This window comes from Sphaerodactylus townsendi, linkage group LG01 (genome assembly GCF_021028975.2).
Source record: "Sphaerodactylus townsendi isolate TG3544 linkage group LG01, MPM_Stown_v2.3, whole genome shotgun sequence".
NCBI classification, from domain to species: Eukaryota; Metazoa; Chordata; class Lepidosauria; order Squamata; family Sphaerodactylidae; genus Sphaerodactylus; species Sphaerodactylus townsendi.
The window spans coordinates 193,619,199-193,640,462 of record NC_059425.1 but is presented as its reverse complement, the minus strand read 5'-3'; the positions used below and the strand labels follow the sequence as shown (position 1 = coordinate 193,640,462).

At 46.3% G+C, this 21,264-nt stretch overlaps 1 protein-coding gene across 1 annotated transcript in view; it reads left to right on the top strand.

Annotated features, from left to right (window-relative positions):
• Positions 1-1,033: 1,033 nt before the first annotated feature.
• Positions 1,034-21,264, top strand: part of RUNX2 (RUNX family transcription factor 2) — a 190,519-nt gene continuing 170,288 nt past the window's right edge. The window contains exon 1 of the mRNA XM_048502910.1: positions 1,034-1,134. The gene's annotated coding sequence lies outside the window, so the exon portion shown is untranslated. The remainder of the gene's footprint in view (positions 1,135-21,264) is intronic.

Sequence of the window (21,264 nt, the reverse complement as noted above, 5' to 3'; positions counted from 1 at the left end):
GGCTGAGGGAGAAGGCAGTGGGCCTTAACTCACCCAGCAGACTTTCCCAGGGTTGATAGTCTAACTTGCCATTTCTGCCCTTGGCTTGCACTATAAAGATGTGCAGCCACCCTCAGTCGTCATTAAAATTGCCGCCGCCGTGCATTAAATTAAAATTAAATTAAATTAAGTCGTCGTCGCTCGTCGCTGCCGTCGTCGTCGCTGCTGTCGTCGATAAATCGTCAGCCGATCAGCCGCCGTCTTCTTCTTCTTCTTCTTCTTCTTCTTCTTCTTCTTCTTCTTCTTCTTCTTCTTCTTCTTCTTCTTCTTCTTCTTCTTCTTCTTCTTCTTCTTCTTCTTGTTATTTATTAGACTTCATAGACCGCCCTACCCCTGAAGGGCTCTGGGCGACGTACAATAACAAACAGCGCAACAATAAAATACAAAATATAAACATTCAACATTCTGCTGTGGTACCAGCAGCTGAAAGCTGGCCATCTCCTCTGATGAAGTACCATCAGCTGCCCTGTGTGTGTACCTGTCTCATAGAATCATAGAGTTGGAAGAGACTACAACAGCCATCTAGTCCAACCCCCTGCTATGCAGAAAGACATATTCTACTGCCGAACAGCCCTTACTGGCAGGAAGTTCTTCCTAATGTTTAGGTGGAATCTCTTTTCCTGCACCTTGAGTCCATTACTCCTTGTCCTGGTCTCAGGAGCAGCTAAAGACACAGCAGTCTCAAAGCAGTAAAAGGGTTATGGACTTGATCTCCAAAGGTGCTGCCTTGGTGGAATCTCTGATTATTTCCCCACCATTCTGTCATAAGGAGAAATGTTAAATTTGCAGTATTTGGCCAGGTTCCAAGCATTAGAATGAAATGGAAGCAATGTATGTTTATGTTCCTGTGTTATGATGGGGCTTAAAATTTCAGATTTGTGGTGTGGGGTGAATTGTGATAGCTTCTTTCTGGAGAAAAAGTGCAACCATGTTGTCATAGTCATTCCTCTTCTTCTTTTCTCCTCCCCCTCTTTTCACCCTCCTGCACAGGGAAGAGCTTTACTTTGACAATAACAGTCCTTACAAATCCCCCCCAAGTTGCTACGTACCACAGAGCTATCAAGGTTACAGTGGATGGACCCCGGGAACCAAGAAGTGAGTATTCTGTTCTCTGCGTGTGATTTTTAGAGTCTAGTGCTGTTGATCTGTGGGTCTCTGATCCAGTGTCTTCTCCAAATATACTGAGCCTGACTCTCCCCTATGCAGTAAACCAGGACCCAACACAAGTAAGTGAGCCTCTTCGTTCCTTTAGGAGGGTTTTGAGATAAAGTTCCTGATGAATTAAGGGGACTCGGTAATCCCTGATGATTTCATTGCGGCTTATGATTCCGAGAACCAGTTCGTCTAATATCTGTGCATTGTGGTTATGGCCGGGAACTCAGCCTGTCTGAGTCACCTGTTCAGATAAATTTGGATTAACCTGCATCCACATAGTTCAGGACAATAATGTCCATGATGGGAGCCCCCAATTACCCCTCCTCACCCAGTGTGATTAAAATCTAAGCCCCGAGTTTGCAAGACCAGAGCAAAGCTGTTAACGATCAGTTGTTTTGGAAGCCATTAATTCATAGGGTCACCATCAGTCAGAAGTGATTCGATGGCATTTAACAAAGCGCACGCGCACACACCGAAGTGGATGGGTTACTGTTTCACATAACAGCCACACAGAGGCATTTTCTGTGACGCGCTGAGCGAGGATCACAAGCAACGAGGGCCCTTTGAGAAACTGACGTTGAAATGTCAAGTTCCCTGATAGCTTTTTGTGGAGTTGTCTGACGACACCATCCTATGCATAAGAACATACAAAGAACATGAGAACAAGCCTGCTGGGTCAGACCAGAGTCCATCTAGTCTAGCTCTCTGCTACTCGCAGTGGCCCACCAGGTGCCTTTGGGAGCTCACATGCAGGATGTGAAAGCAATGGCCTTCTGCTACTGCTGCTCCCGAGCACCTGGTCTGCTAAGGCATTTGCAATCTCAGATCAAAGAGGATCAAGATTGGTAGCCATAAATAGACTTCTCTTCCATAAATCTGTCCAAGCCCCTTTTAAAGCTATCCAGGTTAGTGGCCATCACCACCTCCTGTGGCAGCATATTCCAAACACCAATCACACGTATGCAGAGTTTGTCCAGGTTAAGCCCATTGGTCTCGGTGGTCTTTGACTGGAGAAACCGTGCCAGGGAGCGGACTGTGATTGAGACAGCTGCTTATACAATGAAATGGGAAGTTCCATCAAGTTGTGGCCAACTTACGGTGCACCTGTAGGGTTTTCAAGTCAAGAGACGAACAGGTTCCAATTTTTTGCTGTCAAATCACAGCCGCTTATGGCAACCCTGTAGGAAAGAGACTTTTGGAGGTGGTTTGCCATTGCCTGCCTCTGTGGACTTATTTGGTAGTCTCCCAATGAACTAGGAAAGACTGACTCTACTTCGCTAACAAAATCTGATACAACTGGGCCAGGCCAGGCCATCCAGACGAGCTTCCTTTCACAACTGGTGGTGTGATAGCCAAACCCTGTAGGGTTTTCAAAGGAAGAGATGAACAGAGGTGGTTTGTCTTTTGCCTATGCCTGTGTAGCAACCCTGGCATTTCCTCTTGGTCTTCTATCCAAGCACTATCTAGGGTCGACCCTGCTTAGCTGCTAAGCTCTGATGTGATTGGACAGCCTGAATCATCCAGGTCAGAACATAATGAAATTCTTTTAACCGAGAAGGACCGAAAGTGTAGGCCAGGCATCCGGAAGATCTGTAGAACTCAGCAAGGTCAGGAAACCTGAGTTTTATTTTGCACCTCATTAATGAGGTGTGAATTACTTGGGATTAAGTGTCCATTATACATTAAGAGCGACCTTCATATTTCATCCTCCTTGCCCAGGAATGAACCCCAAATGTGAAGAAGTCTTATTTATTAACTAACTTTGGGTTCTTCTGAATACCTGATTTCTTGGGAGCAGAGCTTAAGGGGCTCTCCACTATATAAAGCAATTAAAACCCTTATTGGATAAAAACACACAGTGGGGCCCTAACATATACAAATGGGAAGGCCAATCAGAGATGGGAAAAAGACGGGAAAAACTAACACACTAATAAGGGTGATGGAATTCGGAATTCAAGAATAAATAAAAGAGAAATCTAAAGGGAAGTGGGGAAAGAAGGGGAAAGGGAAAGCAGATCAGCTAAATAGAAACCTTTGCTGATCTCAAAGTCAGGCCTCATGGAACATCTCTGTTTTACAGGCCCTGTGGAATCACATCGGATCTCACAGGGTCCGTGCCTCACTTGATAGAGAATTCCACCAGATCAGGGCCAGAGCCAAAATGGCCCTGGCTCTGGTCAAGGACAGCTGGATGGTCTTTGAGCTAGGGACCACCAGTCGGTTGTTTCCAGCTGAGCGAAGCACTCTTTGGGGGTATGTTGGGGAAAGTGGTCCTGCAGGTTCGTTTAGGGCTTTAAAGGTTAACACCAAAATCTTGAACCTGATTTGGTACACTACTTGGAGCCAGTGCAGCTGGTGGAGCCCTGGTTGATAACGTGCAGGCCCTTCACCCCTGTAATCTGGATCAGTTGGAGTTTCTGGAGGCGTCTCCAGGGTAGCCCTGCATTGAACAGGTTACGGTAGTCTAACCTGGAGGTGACCCTTGCATGGATTACAGTGGCAAGGTTAGGGCAAGATAGGGGACCAGTTGCCAAATCTGGCAAAGGTGGAAAAATGCCACTCTGGTGACCTCCATTGGTAAGAAGGCATCTGAAATCGCTCCCAAACTCCTGATGGATGGTGCAGGTGTTAGCTGTCAAGAATGGGAAGCTGACACTCCAATCTTAGATCTCCTTGGCCCAGGCGCAGGACCTCGATGGATTCAATTGTAGCCAATTCAACCACAGCCTCCAACCATCTGTCCAATGTAGCCAATCCAGCCAGCTGCCCATCAGCAGATATAGCTGGGTGCAGTGGTGGGATCCAAAAATTTTAGTAGCAGGTTCCCATGGTGGTAGGATTCAAACTGTGGCGTAGCGCCAATGGGGCTGGGCGGGGAATGACAGGGGCGTGGCTGGGCATTCTGGGGGCGGGGCATTCATTTCCTTGGGCAGGAAATGAATGCACGCAGGCGCAGGCTGCCACCCACGCCGGTGCACCTCCTGCTAGACTGCTTCAAGTTCTGCGCGCTACTGCTGAGAGGAGGGGCGTAACTAAGGCCAAAATCACGTGGCAAAATCACCAATTAGTAACCCCCTCTCGGCACACACAAATAATTAGTAACCTACTCTCGGGAACCTGTGAGAACCTGCTGGATCCCACCTCTGGCTGGGTGTCATCTGCATTCTGATGATAACCCAGTTTGAAACCCCGGGCCAGCTGGGTGAGGGGCACATGTAGATGTTAAATAACGTGTTAAATTGATTTTTCTCACTCTACAAACTGCTGCTTAATCATGTCACAGGCAACATTAGATTTTCTTAGCATGGAACCTGTTTTTAACAGCAGAACCACCACGCAGCCCCTGGGAACAAGAAGCATCATGATTTACCGGGAAAGCACTGAGATGTCAGCGGCATCTAATTGATGTCCTTCCCCCGCCTAGGAAATGTGTTTTTTAAGGCTTTCATACGTCCATGTTCCCTTGTATTATGTATTGTTGGGATCGTGGTTTGACCTGTATCTCTCCAACCTTGGTTTTAAAAAGTGGCGTACGGTCCTGGGGAAAGAGTTTTGGGGCGCATCTGCGTGGTGGGCGCAGCTAGAGGGCCTGCTGAAGCTAGTGGTTCTCAGACATTTTGAATTTGAACCCGCTTCTAAACTTCCTTGACTTTTCAGATTTTAACTTGCCAAGTAACTTCAAACTTCCCCCACCCACTCCCAAAATAAACAGAAGAATCTCATCATTTCACATGGATCACGTTTATATGGCATTTTCCACTCTTAGTGTTTATAAATGTATCCCTCTATTGAGCGACATGGCCATTCTGGACTCTCTTTTTTTGTCGACTTATGGCAACCCTTAGGGGTCGTGAGGGTTTTAACCTTTTATACTCCCGAGGCATGGACTACAATCCTCTTGAGTCATTTCGCCGCCATGGCCACCACATGCTGGTAGGCTGATGGGACAGTCCATAACATCTGAGTGCCAGCTATTCTCTGTTTAGTTAACAAAATCTGATACAAGTGGGCAAGCCATCCTGGTGTTGTGAACTACCATCGAGTGATAGCCAACTTATCTCAACCCCGTAGGGTTTTTGAAGCAAGAGACAAATAGAGGTGGTTTGCTATTGCCTGCCTCTACTTAACAACTGTGGACTTCCTTGGTGGTCTCCCATCCAAGTATTAACCTTGCTTGTCCCTGCTTAGCTTCTCATTTTTGACAAGGCTGGGCTCGGCTGAGCCATCTAGGTTGGGGCATTTCAAACGTTCTGTAGAGGCAAATCCAAAGTTTCCCCTGAGCCTTCTCTCCTGCCTCCCTCCTGGTCTCACAACTTACCTTTTGCATCCTACTTTTGGGTTCTGACCTACAGTCTGAGGGACCACTGCCTTGCCATTGGACCTTGAAGATTTTCTGGAGCCCTCGAAACCCAGGACCGTCAAATCTTGGCACTTTGCCACTTCCGTGCCCTCTAGGCTTTAGATCTTCTGTGAGATGTGGGCCAGAAGCTGGGATGGCCAAGGAAATCAGGTCTGACTTTTCTTCCTGACCTTGCTGTCTCCAGAGTGCTGCCCCAGACAGAAGAGGACCTGTACAGCAGAGGAGTTCTCAGCTGGGTGTACTCTGGCGAGATCAGATCCGGTTCACTGCCCTGATCATCGCTTCCCTCTGTGGCTTGCTTATGCCCCTCCCCAGGCAGCTAGTTTCTCGTGGCAGACCCGCAGATTCTTTTCTCCCAGTAGGATGGGCAAACTCCTTAATTATCAGGGATCTATTCACAATGCCTGCTTTGTTAACGACAGTCCCGTTTCAGTCTCTGTTATAGGTAGCTGTTTTGTTTTTGTTTTTAAAAACCCTGTACTGTCAGACCTGGCTAATCATTCTCACTTGATGGGTCTGTCTGTGTCTCTTAGGTGGATTTAACTGTTAATCAATTCACTGTTACGGCAGGTAATCCCAATGAGACAGACCTCGATTCCTCCGCAGTCACCTTAAATAGAAACTGACTGCAATTAATGGGGAATGCCTGCGTTTAAAGAGATTAAGGCCCATTTAGAGAGAAACCACATTATTAGAAACGTTTAGTTGGTCTAATGGGAATATCTCAGCTTCTTGCTTGCTTGTCTTTGATGAGACCTTCGTCTTCCTGGAAGTACCACAGGAGTGTAAATCCAGTGGTTGCATCTTACTCAATGAAGTAGTTTTGTCAGTCAAGTATTTATTGTTTGAGCCATTGGCTATAACAATACAAAGATACATGCAGTTAAAACAGTAACTTAGTTAAAACAATAATTTAAATTAAAACAATGACTTAGTTTTATAAATTATTAGTATTCGCAATCTCTAAATTAAAATTCCCCATCAAATACTTTCCACGTCAGATGTTTTTGCAGCTTCTTCAGCTAGTCTAAGTTAATCTCCAGTACTTTGGAACATCAGTTCAAACAGCGCTTTAAATACTTTGCTCGTAATTTCCTAGCTGCCAGGGCAAAGAGAGCCATCTTGTAAGAAACATAGGAATCAATATCAGATAATAAGAAAATCAGTTTCTCATCATCGGACAAAAAAGCTGTCCTAGGTAGTATTGGCTCCAAAAACCTTTTCCTTATTTCTGAATATAAAGGACAGGAGAGTATGTAATGAAAGAGATCCTCAGGCTCTTGTTTTCCACAGATACAAAAGCGCTGAGAAAATGGTACTCGTGTGTATCTACCACTATTTTATTTATTTATTTATTTATTTCTTAAATTTATATACCGCTCGATCCCCGAAGGGCTCCGCTGAAGGCATTGATTGGAATCTAATTGATTGGAATCTAAGCACTGCTGCCAATCTAATTGATTGGAATCTAAGCGCTGCTGAAGGCATTGATTGGAATCTAATAGAAGTATAAGCTATTCTTAGGTTTCTTGTTAGTGTAGTGGTCAGATATAATGATGTAGTTCACCAAAAGAATTGGTTCTGCGGGTCACACCCACCCACCCCCACACCCCCACACCCCCCCCCACACACCCCCACACATGTATGGGCAGCCGCCCTCCCCCACCACAACCAAACAACTTTTTTTGCACCAGGTCTTGAAGTCAGTGTATGGACCTGGAGGGGAGGAGGAGGAGTGTGGGGGGCGATTTTCTGCCCCCCCCCCCACGTGACTAAATGGCTGCAGCCCAAGGACATTTGACACCATATGTCCCCCTGGGTGGTATTGCAGTGATGGGATTCAGCAGGTTTGCACCAGTTGTTAAATTATTTGAATCCCATCAATGCCTCTGGGGCCATACTTGAAAAGTTTCTTCCACTTTGCTGATGAAATGCCTTCTCCTTGTTCCTCTGATTAGCTAGAGAAAACTATCAGAGACTTCGTCAATTCTTGGCAATTTTAAATGTTACTCGTGGCAAAAGTTGCCCTCCCCTTTTCGTTGTGGAAGCGTTCCGTGTTGCCCGTTCGTCCTGGCAAGATTTTGCAGGGTTTTGTTTCGTTTTACAAAGTACTGTCTCTACACGGGCATAGTAACTTTGAAGGAATGCCATCCCCTGTGCAGCGCTCACAAGTCTCTGCATCTGGAATGTATTTGGTCCTTCCCATTTGGAGGTCTGCATCCTTGTGCACAGGTACCTTTGAGAACGGGGATTTCCAGACCCAGGGCAGGTGGGGAAAGAACGGGCTTGTGCCTGAGTGTGGCCATCGCCACAACCCGTGATCGGGCTCTGCAGGATGCAAACATGTCAGTAGCAAGCTCTTCCGAAGGGCCTGCTAGAAGTGATTTATGCAGCGCAGGGCTGAATGGAAATAAAACCCATGTATGCAGCAGGGCTAGGGAGAAGGGTGGGCTCTGTTGATTGGGTGCCCAGATCATATGTGGGGTGGAGGGTAGGCCTTAGGTGTTGTGGATGTGGAAGAGGGTGGGGAGGAGCAGCAGTGGTGTAGGAGGTTAAGAGCTCGTGTATCTAATCTGGAGGAACCGGGTTTGATTCCCAGCTCTGCCGCCTGAGCTGTGGAGGCTTATCTGGGGGATTCAGATTAGCCTGTGCACTCGCACACACGCCAGCTGGGTGACCTTGGGCTAGTCACAGCTTCTCGGAGCTCTCTCAGCCCCACCCACCTCACAGGGGGTTTGTTGTGAGGGGGGAAGGGCAAGGAGATTGTAAGCCCCTTTGAGTCTCCTGCAGGAGAGAAAGGGGGGATATAAATCCAAACTCTTCTTCTTCTTCTTCTTCTTCTTCTTCTTCTCCTCTATACTTCTCATCCCCTGATTCTGTGGACTCTGGTAATGCGGGATTAAACTATACAATCAGTTGCCTGGATAGCCCAGTCTGGCCCAGTCTCGTCTGATCTTGGAAGCAAAGCAGGGACAGCTGTGGTTAGTACTCGGATGGGAGACCAGTAAGGAAGTCCTGGGTTGCTACGCAGAGGTAGGCAATGGCTAAACCACCTCTGTCCATCTCTTGCCCTGACCTGTGTGGCCCAGGCTCGCCTGATCTCATCAGATCTCAGGAGCTAAGCAAGGTCAGCCTTGGTTAGTCCTTAGATGAAGGACCAAGAAGGTATTCCAGAATTGCTACATGGAGGCAGGCAATGGCAAACCACCTCTGTCATGTGCATTCTGTCCTAGATGGGCCCAGGCTGTGATCTCATCAGATCTCAGGAGCTAAGCAAGGTCAGCCTTGGTTAGTCCTTAGATGAAGGACCAAGAAGGTATTCCAGAATTGCTACATGGAGGCAGGCAATGGCAAACCACCTCTGTCATGTCTTGTTCTGTCCTGAATGGCCTAGGCTCGCCTGATCTCATCAGATCTCAGCAGCTATGCAGGGTCAGTCCTGGTTAGTCCTTAGATGAAGGACCAAGAAGGTATTCCAGAATTGCTACATGGAGGCAGGCAATGGCAAACCACCTCTGTCATGTCTTGTTCTGTCCTGAATGGCCCAGGCTCGCCTGATCTCATCAGATTTCAGAAGCTATGCAGGGTCAGCCTTGGTTAGTCCTTAGATGAAGGACCAAGAAGGTATTCCAGAATTGCTACATGGAGGCAGGCAATGGCAAACCACCTCTGTCATGTCTTGTTCTGTCCTGAATGGCCTAGGCTCGCCTGATCTCATCAGATCTCAGCAGCTATGCAGGGTCAGTCCTGGTTAGTCCTTAGATGAAGGACCAAGAAGGTATTCCAGAATTGCTACATGGAGGCAGGCAATGGCAAACCACCTCTGTCATGTCTTGTTCTGTCCTGAATGGCCCAGGCTCGCCTGATCTCGTCAGATCTCAGCAGCTATGCAGGGTCAGTCCTGGTTAGTCCTTGGATGGGAGACCACCAAGGAAGTCCAGGGGTTGCTATTCAGAAGCAGGCAATGGCAAACCACCTCTCCTCATCTCTTGTCCTGTCCTGAATGGGGCCAGGCTAGTTGACCTCATTGGTTCTTGGAAGTGAAGAGGCTCAGCCCTGGTTAGTATTTGCATGGGCGACTGCCAAGGAAGCACAGAGTCACAGAGCAAAGGCAGACCATGGGAAACAACCTCCGCCTTGAAAATCCCACGGAGAGACACCATGAATTGGCTGTGTGACTTGCCAGGAAAATAAAGGTGATTGGTGGTAATACTGTGAATTTATTACCTTCACTATCCTAGTGGTGTAACAAGAAAAGAAAAGAGTCCCATTGTTTTTCTCTTTCTCCTATCATTGGGAGACCAGTAGACCCAGCATATGCAGATATCAAGGGATCCTCTTTTCCTATCCCACACACCAGGAAGCCTTTTACATTGCAAGCAAAAAATACAAGCTGGTCAGAGCTAGTCCAGATACTTTGGGCCAGTGTTTCGGACTATGCTAACAACAGCTGAGGGCTGGGATAATAAATACCATAGAACAAAATCAAACAAAACAGAACAAAGGATTGACGCGGGGCTCATCAATAATGTGTTGTTTAGACGGCTTTATTTGTTTATTTAGTTCATTGATATGCTGCCTTTTTCCTCAGTGGGGACTCAAATGGATTTATATTGTTCTCATCCATTTTATCCTCACAACAATCGTGTGAGGTAGGCTAAGTTGACAGTGTGTGACTGGCTCAAGGGACCCAGCTTGCTTTCCTGGCTTAATCGGGTTTCAAAGCTAGGTTTTTCAGATTTTTATTTAACCACAACATGACACTGGCTCTCATGCACTCTAACCACTACACCATGCTGGACGGTACCTCATAGGGGAAGATCTCATACATTCATAAGCATTTATTGTCATTGTGCACGCACAGCGAAATTTACAGCAGCATTCCTCGATGCACACAATTCCAGACTCATACCCCATCCTCACTTTCCCCTTCCTCCACCCATCCCTACACAGCCCCAAACACATCAACACGAAGCCACGGAGTTCAGCATAGCCGCAGCTCTAGAATAGAAGCTGTCTCTAAGCCTCTTTGTCCTAGTTTTGATAGACCTGTATCGTCTGCCAGATGGCAACAGTTCAAAAAGAGAGCGTGCCGGATGAGACGGGTCTCTCAGAATATTTTGGGCTTTCTTTAGGCTTCGGGAATTATAGAGTTCTTCCAAGGAGGGGAGAGGGCAGCCGATAATCCTCTGTGCAGTAGTGATCACCCTTTGGAGCGCCTTCCTATCTGCCACTGTGCAACTGGAGAACCATCAATCCAGTGCTCTAGACCAAAATTTGCGGAACCTCAGCATCATTGGAAATCTTTTCCTAGGAACTTATCTTTTTAATTTACATTTTTAAAAATGTATTTTGGCCTAGACTGGAGGCAGAAAGACCTAGCTGAAGCTAAGCCCCAAAATCTCATTTGCTCTTTTGGTGAAACGTCATCTCAAAATTTGTTTGGCTCCATCTAATTGTTATTTAGTGGCTGGCCTAAAGGCTGTAATAATTAACTAACTAACTAATTGTTATTTAGTGCTTTGTCTTGCCTAAAGGATAGAACAGTTCCATAGAAACCCTGAGACCCTTCTCACAATCCACTCCTTTCCTCAGGTTGACTCACATTTGTGCGGAAGGAGTAGATCTCGAAAAGTTTGAAATGTTCGTGTGTTCTGTAGTTCTTTGTAACCTAGATGCCAGTAAAGGTCTTGGATTGGACTGGATCTCGAAAAGGCCCGTCGTGTTTTATATAAGGAAAAACGATGACCAAAATGATGGACCCCCTAACAGACGGGGGAAATTGTTGGCTCCATGATCATTGCTTTTAAAAAATAATAATCTAGAAATGATTTTCTTGTATGATAGGAGCGCTCTGAAATTTCATTTCCTACTGAGAATTCCGGGACTAATTAATCACTGTAATAAATTAGCTGGGTGCAACTTCAAGGAGGCGAGGTAGCGGAGGCTAATTATGAAGCAACAAACTCTGGCAGCAGACATATGGCATTTCTTTATAGCAGTTATATATCAACAGAGAGTCTCCATCCCTGCCAGGACCTGTGTTTTTTATGCTAAGTTGTTGGAAGCATGCTGCTCTATCCTGTTCCGCATTCTCTCTCTCTCTCTCTCTCTCTCTCTCTCTCTCTCTCTCTCTCTCTTTCTCTCTGCTTTTCTCTTTCTGGCAGCCGAAAGAGGGCCTGTCACATCACAAACAACTTCTTAATATACACATCTGGCGTTGGCAGTTGGACCAACTTCATAAGAGCACATGCTCATCATTCATTACAAGATTAAAAAATACCCCATGGCGTCACTGATGTTTTTAAACTTTGATCTTTTGCCGTCGTGATTCATCTCAGTTATAAGAAGAGTTGGGTTTTTTTTATACCCTGCTTTTCTCTACCTTAAGGAGTCTCAAAGTGGCTTACAATTGCCTTCCCTTCTCCCTTCCCACAACAGACAGTTCTGAGAAAATTGTGACTGGCCCAAAGTCACCCAAAGTCATGGGGAATCGAACCCGGCTCTCCAGATCAGCGTTCCCCACTCTTAAGTACTATATCACACTGTCTTTAAAGGAACACTGATGAGAAGGATATCGAAGAGATAGAAAAAGTGCAGAGAAGGGCAACGAGGATGATTGAGGGACTGGAGCACCTTCCTTATGAGGAGAGGCTGCAGCGCTTGGGACTCTTTAGTTTGGAGAGGAGACGTCTGAGGGGGGATATGATTGAAGTCTATAAAATTATGCATGGGGTAGAAAATGTCAACAGAGAGAATTTTTTTCTCTTTCTCACAATACTAGAACCAGGGGGCATATATTGAAAATGCTGGGGGGAAGAATTAGGACTAATAAAAGGAAACATTTCTTCATGCAACATGTGATTGGTGTTTGGAATATGCTGCCACAGGAGGTGGTGATGGCCACTAACCTGGATAGCTTTCAAAGGGGCTTGGACAGATTTATGGAAGAGAAGTCGATCTGTGACTACCAATCTGGATCCTCCTTGATCTGAGATTGCAAATGCCTTAGCAGACCAGGTGCTCGGGAGCAGCAGCAGCAGCAGCAGAAGGCCCTTGCTTTCACATCCTGCATGTGATCTCTCAAAGGCACCTGGTGGGCCACTGCGAGTAGCAGAGTGCTGGACTAGATGGACTCTGGTCTGATCCATCAGGCTCTTTCTTACGTTCTTATGTTCTTATAACTTATTGAAACCTTCTTCTTAACGTAAATGTAAAATGGAGCAGATCTTCACAGAACGTCAGTCATTTGGGCGACCAGCTTATCTGTTTGAAACTGTAGTCCTGTTGAGGATTCTGAATTTGCACAGCTTGTTTATAGGCACGACACTTTGACCTCTGCTTGGGAAGCTGAGCTGAGGGAACAAGCGTGACTTGGGTTTAATTAGCAAGTTTCATGCTCACAAGGGCTGACCTGCAGGTCATCTCACTGGGAGTTTGGGCCACCTGGCCCCCCAAAAAAAGAATCTTGATTCTTTAGGATTTCACATCCCACATGAACACACGAATCAACCCATTGGGCCATCAAGCTCGGTGTGGTCTGTTCCTAGGTTTTCTAGCATATTGGTGCCCACAGGGATCTTTCTTAGGACCCGCTGACTGGTGGGCAGACAGGGGGGCTTTACCAAGGCTTCTCATTGGCCATTGGAGATTTGATTGACTGTGCAGAATCTTAAAAATGTTGCTTGGATAGCAGCTGCCATCACAACACAATGATATTCAACATGACACACCCTTAGAGGATTGTTGTATTGCTCCTGGATCAATAGATTGACTGGATTGTTAGAATGTTTTTTAAACTTTTAAATGTTTCTGCTAGGTATATGTATTTCATTAGTATGATGTTAGCCGTCCCAAGCCTGGAAGGGGAGGGGCAACCTATCAAATTGAATAAATTGAAATTGAAGATAAATGTGGCAGCCATTTTGTGCCTGGCTGTGTGTAATGAACTATTAAAGTCCACCAAACAGCATGTCGCCGCCTTTATTGTATTGGCAGTCACAGCAAGCAATCCATGTCCAGCAAGCGGTCTGCCCTGTCATAATGGTTTTAACAGGTTGCAAACCTATACTAAAGTACAAAACCACCAGTGCAGGTTTCAAGTCAAGCTGAGATAACATGAAAGCAGACATCCCCAGACCAGGCAGAGAGCCAGGACTGACAGGCGGGAAAAATCCAAGGACAGAACACACACCAACATCATCCTGACACTGTGCTACCTGGGGCAGCCATTTTGTGCCTGTGCCTACCATGCTGTGTCAAAATTCCAGAGATGTCTACCGGGTCAAAAAGGTTGATGTAATAGAGGTCTACTATTACTGGTAGTCACGTCACCTACCACATGATTCTTTTAGCTGGAGATGCCAGGGATGGGAACTTGGGTTCCCAAATTCCAGGTGGTGGCTGGAGATCTCCCTCAATTACAACTGATCTCCAGAAGACAGAGGTCAGTTTCCCTGGAGAAAATGGTCGCTTTGGAGGATGAACTGTATGGCATTATACCCCACTGAAGTGCCTCCTCATCTGAAAGCTCACCCTTCTCAGGGTCCAACCCCAAAGCCTCCAGGTATTTCCCAACCCAGAGTTGACAACTCTACCCGGAACCTTGTGCATGGCAAGTAGGTCCTCTAGCACTGAGGTATGGGCCCCATTCATTTGCTTCTTTAGACTTCAAATGACGTTGCTGGCGGGGGTGGGGGTGGCTTTTGGGCCATTCTGCAGATTACCCTTGGAAGTGCACAGCTTTGGTATTTTTTGCATGTCCCTGAAAAACGTAGCACAAATGCAACCAATACGTATATACCGTATATACTCGTGTATAAGTCGACCCGCATATAAGTCGAGGCACCGGATTTTACCACAAAAAACTGGGAAAACTTATTGACTCGCGTATAAGTCGAGGGTGGGAAATGCAGCAGCTACTGATAAATTTCAAAAATAAAAATAAATACCAATAAAATTACATTTATTGAGGCATCAGTAGGTTAAATGTTTTTGAATATTTATATCAAAGAAAAACAGTAAACAAGCTCTGTAAGTGGAAAAGAGGGTCAACAAAAACAATATGGTCTCAACAATAACTTTAAAAGTACAAAAACCTTAGCTCAACCAGCAACCAAGCTGAGTTAAAATCCTTCAAAACTGGATTTTTGGGCAGAGGAGGAATGTTTATGTTAGCAATACCAACATTTCAGAGTATCTTTAGGAGACCCTCCTGATGATACCACCCAGGTTTGGTGAAGTTTGGTTCAGGGGGTCCAAAGTTATGGGCCCTCAAAAGGGCCCCATCTACTATTACAAAGCTATGGGCCCCATCTACTATTAGCTCCCATTGGAAACAATGGGGGATGGGGCACCTGCTTTGGGGGTCCATAACTTTGGACCCCCTAAACCAAACATCACCAAACCTGCTGGTATCAGCAAGAGATTTTCCTGATGACACCACCCAGGTTTGGTGAAGTCTGGTTCAAGGGGTTCAAAGTTATGGACCCTCAAAATGTAGCCTCATCTACTATTAGCTCCCATTGGAAACACTGGGGGATGAGGCACCCCTTTTGGGGGTCCATAACTTTGGACCCCCTAAACCAAACATCACCAAACCTGGCTGGTATCAGCAAGAGATTTCCCTGATGATACCACCCAGGTTTGGTGAAGTTTGACTCAAGGAGTCCAAAGTTATGGACTCTCAAAATGTAGCCCCATCTACTATTAGCTCCCATTGGAAACAATGGGGGATGGGGCACCCCCTTTTGGGGGTCCATAACTTTGGACCCCCTAAACCAAACTTTACCAAACCTGGGTGGTATCATCAGGAGAGTCTCTTGAAAAATCCCTGAAATTTTGGTGCTGCTAGCCTAAAAACTGCGCCCCCTGGCAGCCAACAAAATAAAAACCTAAAATATTTTTTAAAATACACCTGACTCGCGTGTAAGTTGAGAGGGGCTTTTTCAGCACAAAAAATGTGCTGAAAAATTTGACTTATATGTGAGTATATATGGTAATACAAAGTTGACTAGGGATCAAAAATGGAGTGCAGCTCCATCATGGGTTCACTTGGTAGGCCAAGTCCAGATTATTCATCACTGCACAATGTGTGAAATAAATAATAATTTATTATTTTAATATATTTATTATGTTTCATTGTGTTTGTTTTTACAATCCCCCCCCCCTTTGAGCTCCTCGAGGAAAGGTGGGGCAAAAATAAAAAAATAAAAAAATCATGATGTTCCCAAAATTTGAACTCTCCACATTAGAACTGAATCCTGTTGCAAACCTTTGGCCTGTTTTTTTTTAATGAAGACTGTATTCACTTGAAATAAATTGCCTTATCTCCTTTGCAGAAGGGACTCAAGAGGAAGTGTTTTCCTTTACTGCTATTCATGTACTTTTTGTGGTGCAAGGATGCCTTCCCCACATGTTTTCTGCCAGTAGGGTCATGTTGAGGGAATTCAGACACCCTCTCATGAGAGTTCCTGCTCCTGATTTTTGGAAATGAAGTTGTGGTTTTCTCGCTCTATCAAAAGCACAGTTTGCAGAAGAGGACTGTTATAGAGGACTGTTATATTTTTCTAAACCAGGGGTGTCAAACTTGTGGCCCTCCAGATGTTAATGAACTACAATTCCCATCAGTCCCTCCCAACATGAACATTGGTTATACTGGCAAGGGCTGATGGGAATTGTAGTTCATGAACATCTGGAGGGCCGCGAATTTGACACCTGTGTTCTAGACAGAGAATTCTGCTATTCTATACACATGTTTCTTCCCTACCAGATTCATTGTCACCCTAGCAAGAATGGAAGTGAACAGTAGGCTGTGTTAAACGGAAGCATCTGTTTTGTGGGAATGGGCTCCATATGTATCCCACCCTCCTGGCTGTCCCTTATTCCTTTCTGATGGCTCAGGTTCTCTTCTCCTGTCCTGTTCATCCTTCAGCCCAAATTTGGAACAATTTGCTCTTGTTGGCATAGTGAAATACCTGCCGAAACAAGCTATTTTCTGAAAATCCTTCCAAGTAATCTAACAACAACAACAAAATGCAGTCTTGCTAAAAGTGGCACTAAACAGAATTCAGAAGGGGAACAACAAAACATTCCAGCCATTTTAAACCATTTAGTATCTGTTCCTTGCCGGATTCCGTGTAAAGTGAAATAGGGGACAGAGGTTTCAGACAACATTTAAAAGTCCTTTTATCCACTTTGCCCATCTTGAACCTCGCTGCCATTTTCCTTTTTGCAGCCCATTCTATTTCATTTTTTGAACATTCTGTTGTGCTATAGCGCTAGACCAATACAGCAATTCAGTGCTAAATTGGCAGCATTCAGATGCTTGCTGAATGCTGGCGATGAGGTATTGAATTGCTATATTGTTCTAGTGCAGTGGTGGCGAACCTCTGGCACGGGTGCCAGAGGTGGCACTCAGAGCCCTCTCTGTGTGCATGCGCACACAGAGTTTGTCTTGAAATCCCCCCCCCCACACACACATCTAGGCTGTCCTGGGCCACTGAACTTGATGTGCATGCACTTCAGCGAGCAGAGAGGACTCGGCTGGTGGGCCTGGTACCTGTGCTCCAGGTGGCTGCTACCTGGGGGCGGGGGCAGAGGCGGCAGAGATGCTAGAGAGGCGCAGAGTGGCAAATGTGGGACTTGCTGGGGGCTACAGCAGGCTGGCCCCTGCTCGAGGGGGTTATTCAGGTTAAATTGCCATGTTGGCACTTTGCAATAAATAAGTGGACTTTGGGTTGCAATTTGGGCACTTGGTCTCGAAAAGGTTCGCCATCACTGTTCTAGTGCTATAGCTCAAAAGGTGGAATGTTTTTTGTTTTGTTTTTAAACCCCAAAACAGAATGTGCTCCAAAAAAGGCAGGGGGAAAGTTGACACTTTCAGAAGTGCCACAGACATTTCAAACACCAAACTACTACCATTCAGAAGTACAAAATGCACTTGAAAACAAAAGAAAGGAGTCGAGAAAAAACCGGACGGGTCAGCCTTTCTTTGCCAACAGGGCAAGGCGGCTTTGTTTGAAAAGGTACATCAAATCTGTTAGCAGCCCCAAGCCAAAATGAGCGTGTCTGAAATGACACCAAAAATCCATTAACAACCGGCGGCTAAAACGGATTACGAAGGAGGAGGCCTCCGTTTCTTTTTGGTGTCTGTCTTTCTCCCCGGCTTCCTTCGGTGCACGGAGGCAGAAGGGTCGACCTGGTGTCTGGCGGAATGTGCTTATGAATGCACAGCTTTAAATCTCCTCATCCATTTTTTTCCCTTAGTGCCTGCCTGCCAGGACCTGGGCCAAGCAGGAAATGACACATTAAGAGGCATTTGTGTTGTGCAACATTTTGCGGGCCTGATGCAAGGGGAAGCGCAGCCTGTTGAAGCAGTCTGTGGCGAACAGACAGCATGATGGCAATCGTAATCATAGATGCACGCACAACGCAGCAGGAAACTAATCCTTTAATGTCTCTTAGGGAGAAATTGTCTGTGCAGTTGAAACCAGGGAGCACTTTCTTTGTCTGGTGTTCAGAACCTCTTTTGTCTCACATCAGAAGCTAACATAGCACATTATGACCTGATATAGTATAGACCAGGGGTCGGGAACCTTTTCCCCTCAAAGAGCCATTTGGCTCACCCTCCCCCGCCCGCCAATTTACGCCGCCCCGCCTCCGCCATATACTCCCCCCCCGCCTGCAGGGTGGCAGGCGTAGATGGCCCGGGCGTTCGGCCTACCGCCCCGCGGGCGAGTGAAGCGCCCGCCCTGCAAGGAGCAGGGCGGGCGAAGAGGGTCCCACGGCTCGGCTCATGGAGCCGCAGAACAGCGGCGGAAGAACCGCATGCGGCTCGCGAGCCGCGGGTTCCCGACCCCTGGTATAGACCAGTGATGGCGAACCTTTTCGAGGCCGAGTGCCCAAATTGCAACCCCAAACCCACTTATTTATCGCAAAGTGCCAACATGGCAATTTAACCTGAATACTGAGGTTTTAGTTTAAAAAAACGGTTGGCTCTGCGGCGTGCGTTACTCAGGAGTAAGCTTGGTGGTAGTCGGTGGTTTTGCTTTGAAGCAACTGTGCAACTCTTCCAATGGGTGAATCATGACCCTAGGAGGGTTTACTCAGAAGCAAGCCCCATTGCCAGCAACTGAGCTTACTCCCAGGTAAAGATCGTGCTTCAGTTCTTCGCATGAAAATCTGTGGGGTTTAACAGCGCTTAACAGGGTTACCTACACTGCTTCCCCAAAACTAGGTCTTAGGTTTAATGCTAATAATCGATCCTAGCGGCCCAGGCCAGCCTAGATGTGTGTGTGTGTGTGGGGGGACTCTGTTTGCGCGTGCCCACAGAGAGGGCTCTGAGTGCCACCTCTGGCTCCCGTGCCATAGGTTCGCCATCACTGGTATAGACACTGGTGTATTTAATTCTCAACGTAACCCACCTGTGGATACTTAAATCCGGAGATTGGGCTCATGAATAGACAAGATAGAGCTTTTCACATACCCCCCCCCCAAAAAAACCCCCCAGGTTTGCAGAAAAATCTGAAATTTTTAAAAAAATATATTGGGGGGGGGGGGTTTAACCCCCAGCACAAATAATAGAAGCTGCATGTATACTTTTAAGAAACCAAATCTCAGTTGCTGTTGTGGGGAATCGCCTGACAACTACAACAATATTGCTTCCAGTAAAAGGCAGGGGGAGGGCTATTTTTAGTAAAGGCAGTCTAACTTTGCCCCCCCTTCTTGCCAGGAGGTTGGGAGAAGTGGATGTGGGGGCTGCCAGGAAGTGTGGGGAACAAGGAATAATGTGGGGGAAATCAAATGACCTTGGCATGTTTTGTTATATAGTAGTTATATATGAATACTGAATGTCTAAGTTCTGTGTGGATGTGCCCTGGATGCTGTTACCTGGACTTGATTTTTTGGGCAGAATGAATCTGCCCAAGTTGAATTAGGATTCCAGCTCTGGGTTGGAAAATTCCTGGAGGTTTGGGGGGGGGGGGGGGAGAAGGGTTGGACCTGGGCAGGGGAGGCACCTCAGTGGGCTTTAATACTGTGTGAAGTTCTTCCCCCAAAACACTATTTATAACATCCTGGAGATGTTATAGAATAGAATAGAATAGAATAGAATAGAATAGAATAGAATAGAATAGAATAGAATAGAATCTTTATTGGCCAAGTGTGATTGGACACACAAGGAATTTGTCTCCGGTGCATATGCTCTCAGTGTACATAAAAGAAAAATACATTTGTCAAGAATCATAAGGTACAGCACTTAATGATTGTCATATAGGTCTAGTAAGCAATCAGGAAACAATCAGTAGTAATGAAAACATAAAATGTAAAATCATAAAATAAAATAAAATGTAAAATAAAATGTCAGCACAGGCTATAGTCATACAGTCATAAGTGGGAGGAGATGGGTAATAGGAATGATGAAAAAAGTAGTGCAGTAATTATATAAAAAGTATATAATAAATAGTTTAACATTATCGAGGGAATTATATTCGTGCTGTGTAGAATCCACCCATTTTAACAGCAGCTTTAATAATTCGGCCCAGCCCAAGCTCCCCCAGACTCTCAGTCAGATCTTAGAAGTTAAGCGCGTGGGCCCTGCGGAGGTCTTTTTATTCCCAATTTCCCTTGCAAATCTCCAGGAATTTTCCAGTGTGGGGCAGAATTTGGCTACTTCTCTCTGTATTTCTCAGTCAGCAAGTACCTCGCTTTAAGTTCATTTAAAAGTGGTATTTCTGGAATTTAGATGGAAAATTCTAATTTTCTTGCAGTCGTTTTCAAGGCAGTAATTGACTTGTGCCTGCATTTCAGATAAGGCATTCTTCTCCCTTGGTGAATGAAGCGAGACAAAGCTCTGAACTGAGTATATAGGTGCATCTGGCTCCAATAGTGGGCCCTGGCAGCCCATCGTAGTGGGGGTCATCCTGGCTAGAGTCCCCCGTTCCCTGCCACTGGTCAACAAGGTGGCTGGGGGAAATGGGGGAGGGGTGATTCTGACACTGTAGTTCAGGGGTGTCGAACTCATTTGTTACGAGGGATATGACATAAATGTGACTTGGTCGGACCAGGCCCACGGGGGATGGGGTGGCTGCCTTGGCTGGTGAGGCCCCAGCAGACTCACCAGCCCCGGTTATCACTGTGGGGGTGGGGCGGTGCTGCTTCAGCTGTTGAGTCCGCAGCAGGTGCACCAGCCTGGATCAGCACTGGGGGGCTGCCTCAGCTGGACTCACCAGCCCAGAACAACACCGGGAGAGGTGGTCTCCATTGGAGTCTGCAGTGTAATTGCCAGTCCAGATTGGCACAGAGTGGGTTGGGGGGGGGGGATGGATATCCAGGCCAGATCAGAAGCGGGGGGGGGGGGGTTGCCTGATCTAGCTCATGTAGTTTATGTAGACCCAAAAACCATAACAACTGTTCATTTCCACAAGAGGGGTGCACTAAAATGCACAGTGAATCAGGAGAGACTCTTCTGGCTTACATGGCAAATAGAGGAGGAGGATGTTGGCATGGAGATGTGAGAGCCAGCCTGATGTAGTGGTTAAGAGCAGGTAGACTCTAATCTGGAGAACTAGATTTGATTCCCCACTTCTCCACCTAAGTGGCGGGGGCTTATCTGGTGAACCAGATATGTTTCTGCTCTCCTACATTCCTACTGGGTGACCTCGGGCAAGTCACAGTTCTCTCAGAGCTCTCTCAGCCCCACCTACCTCACA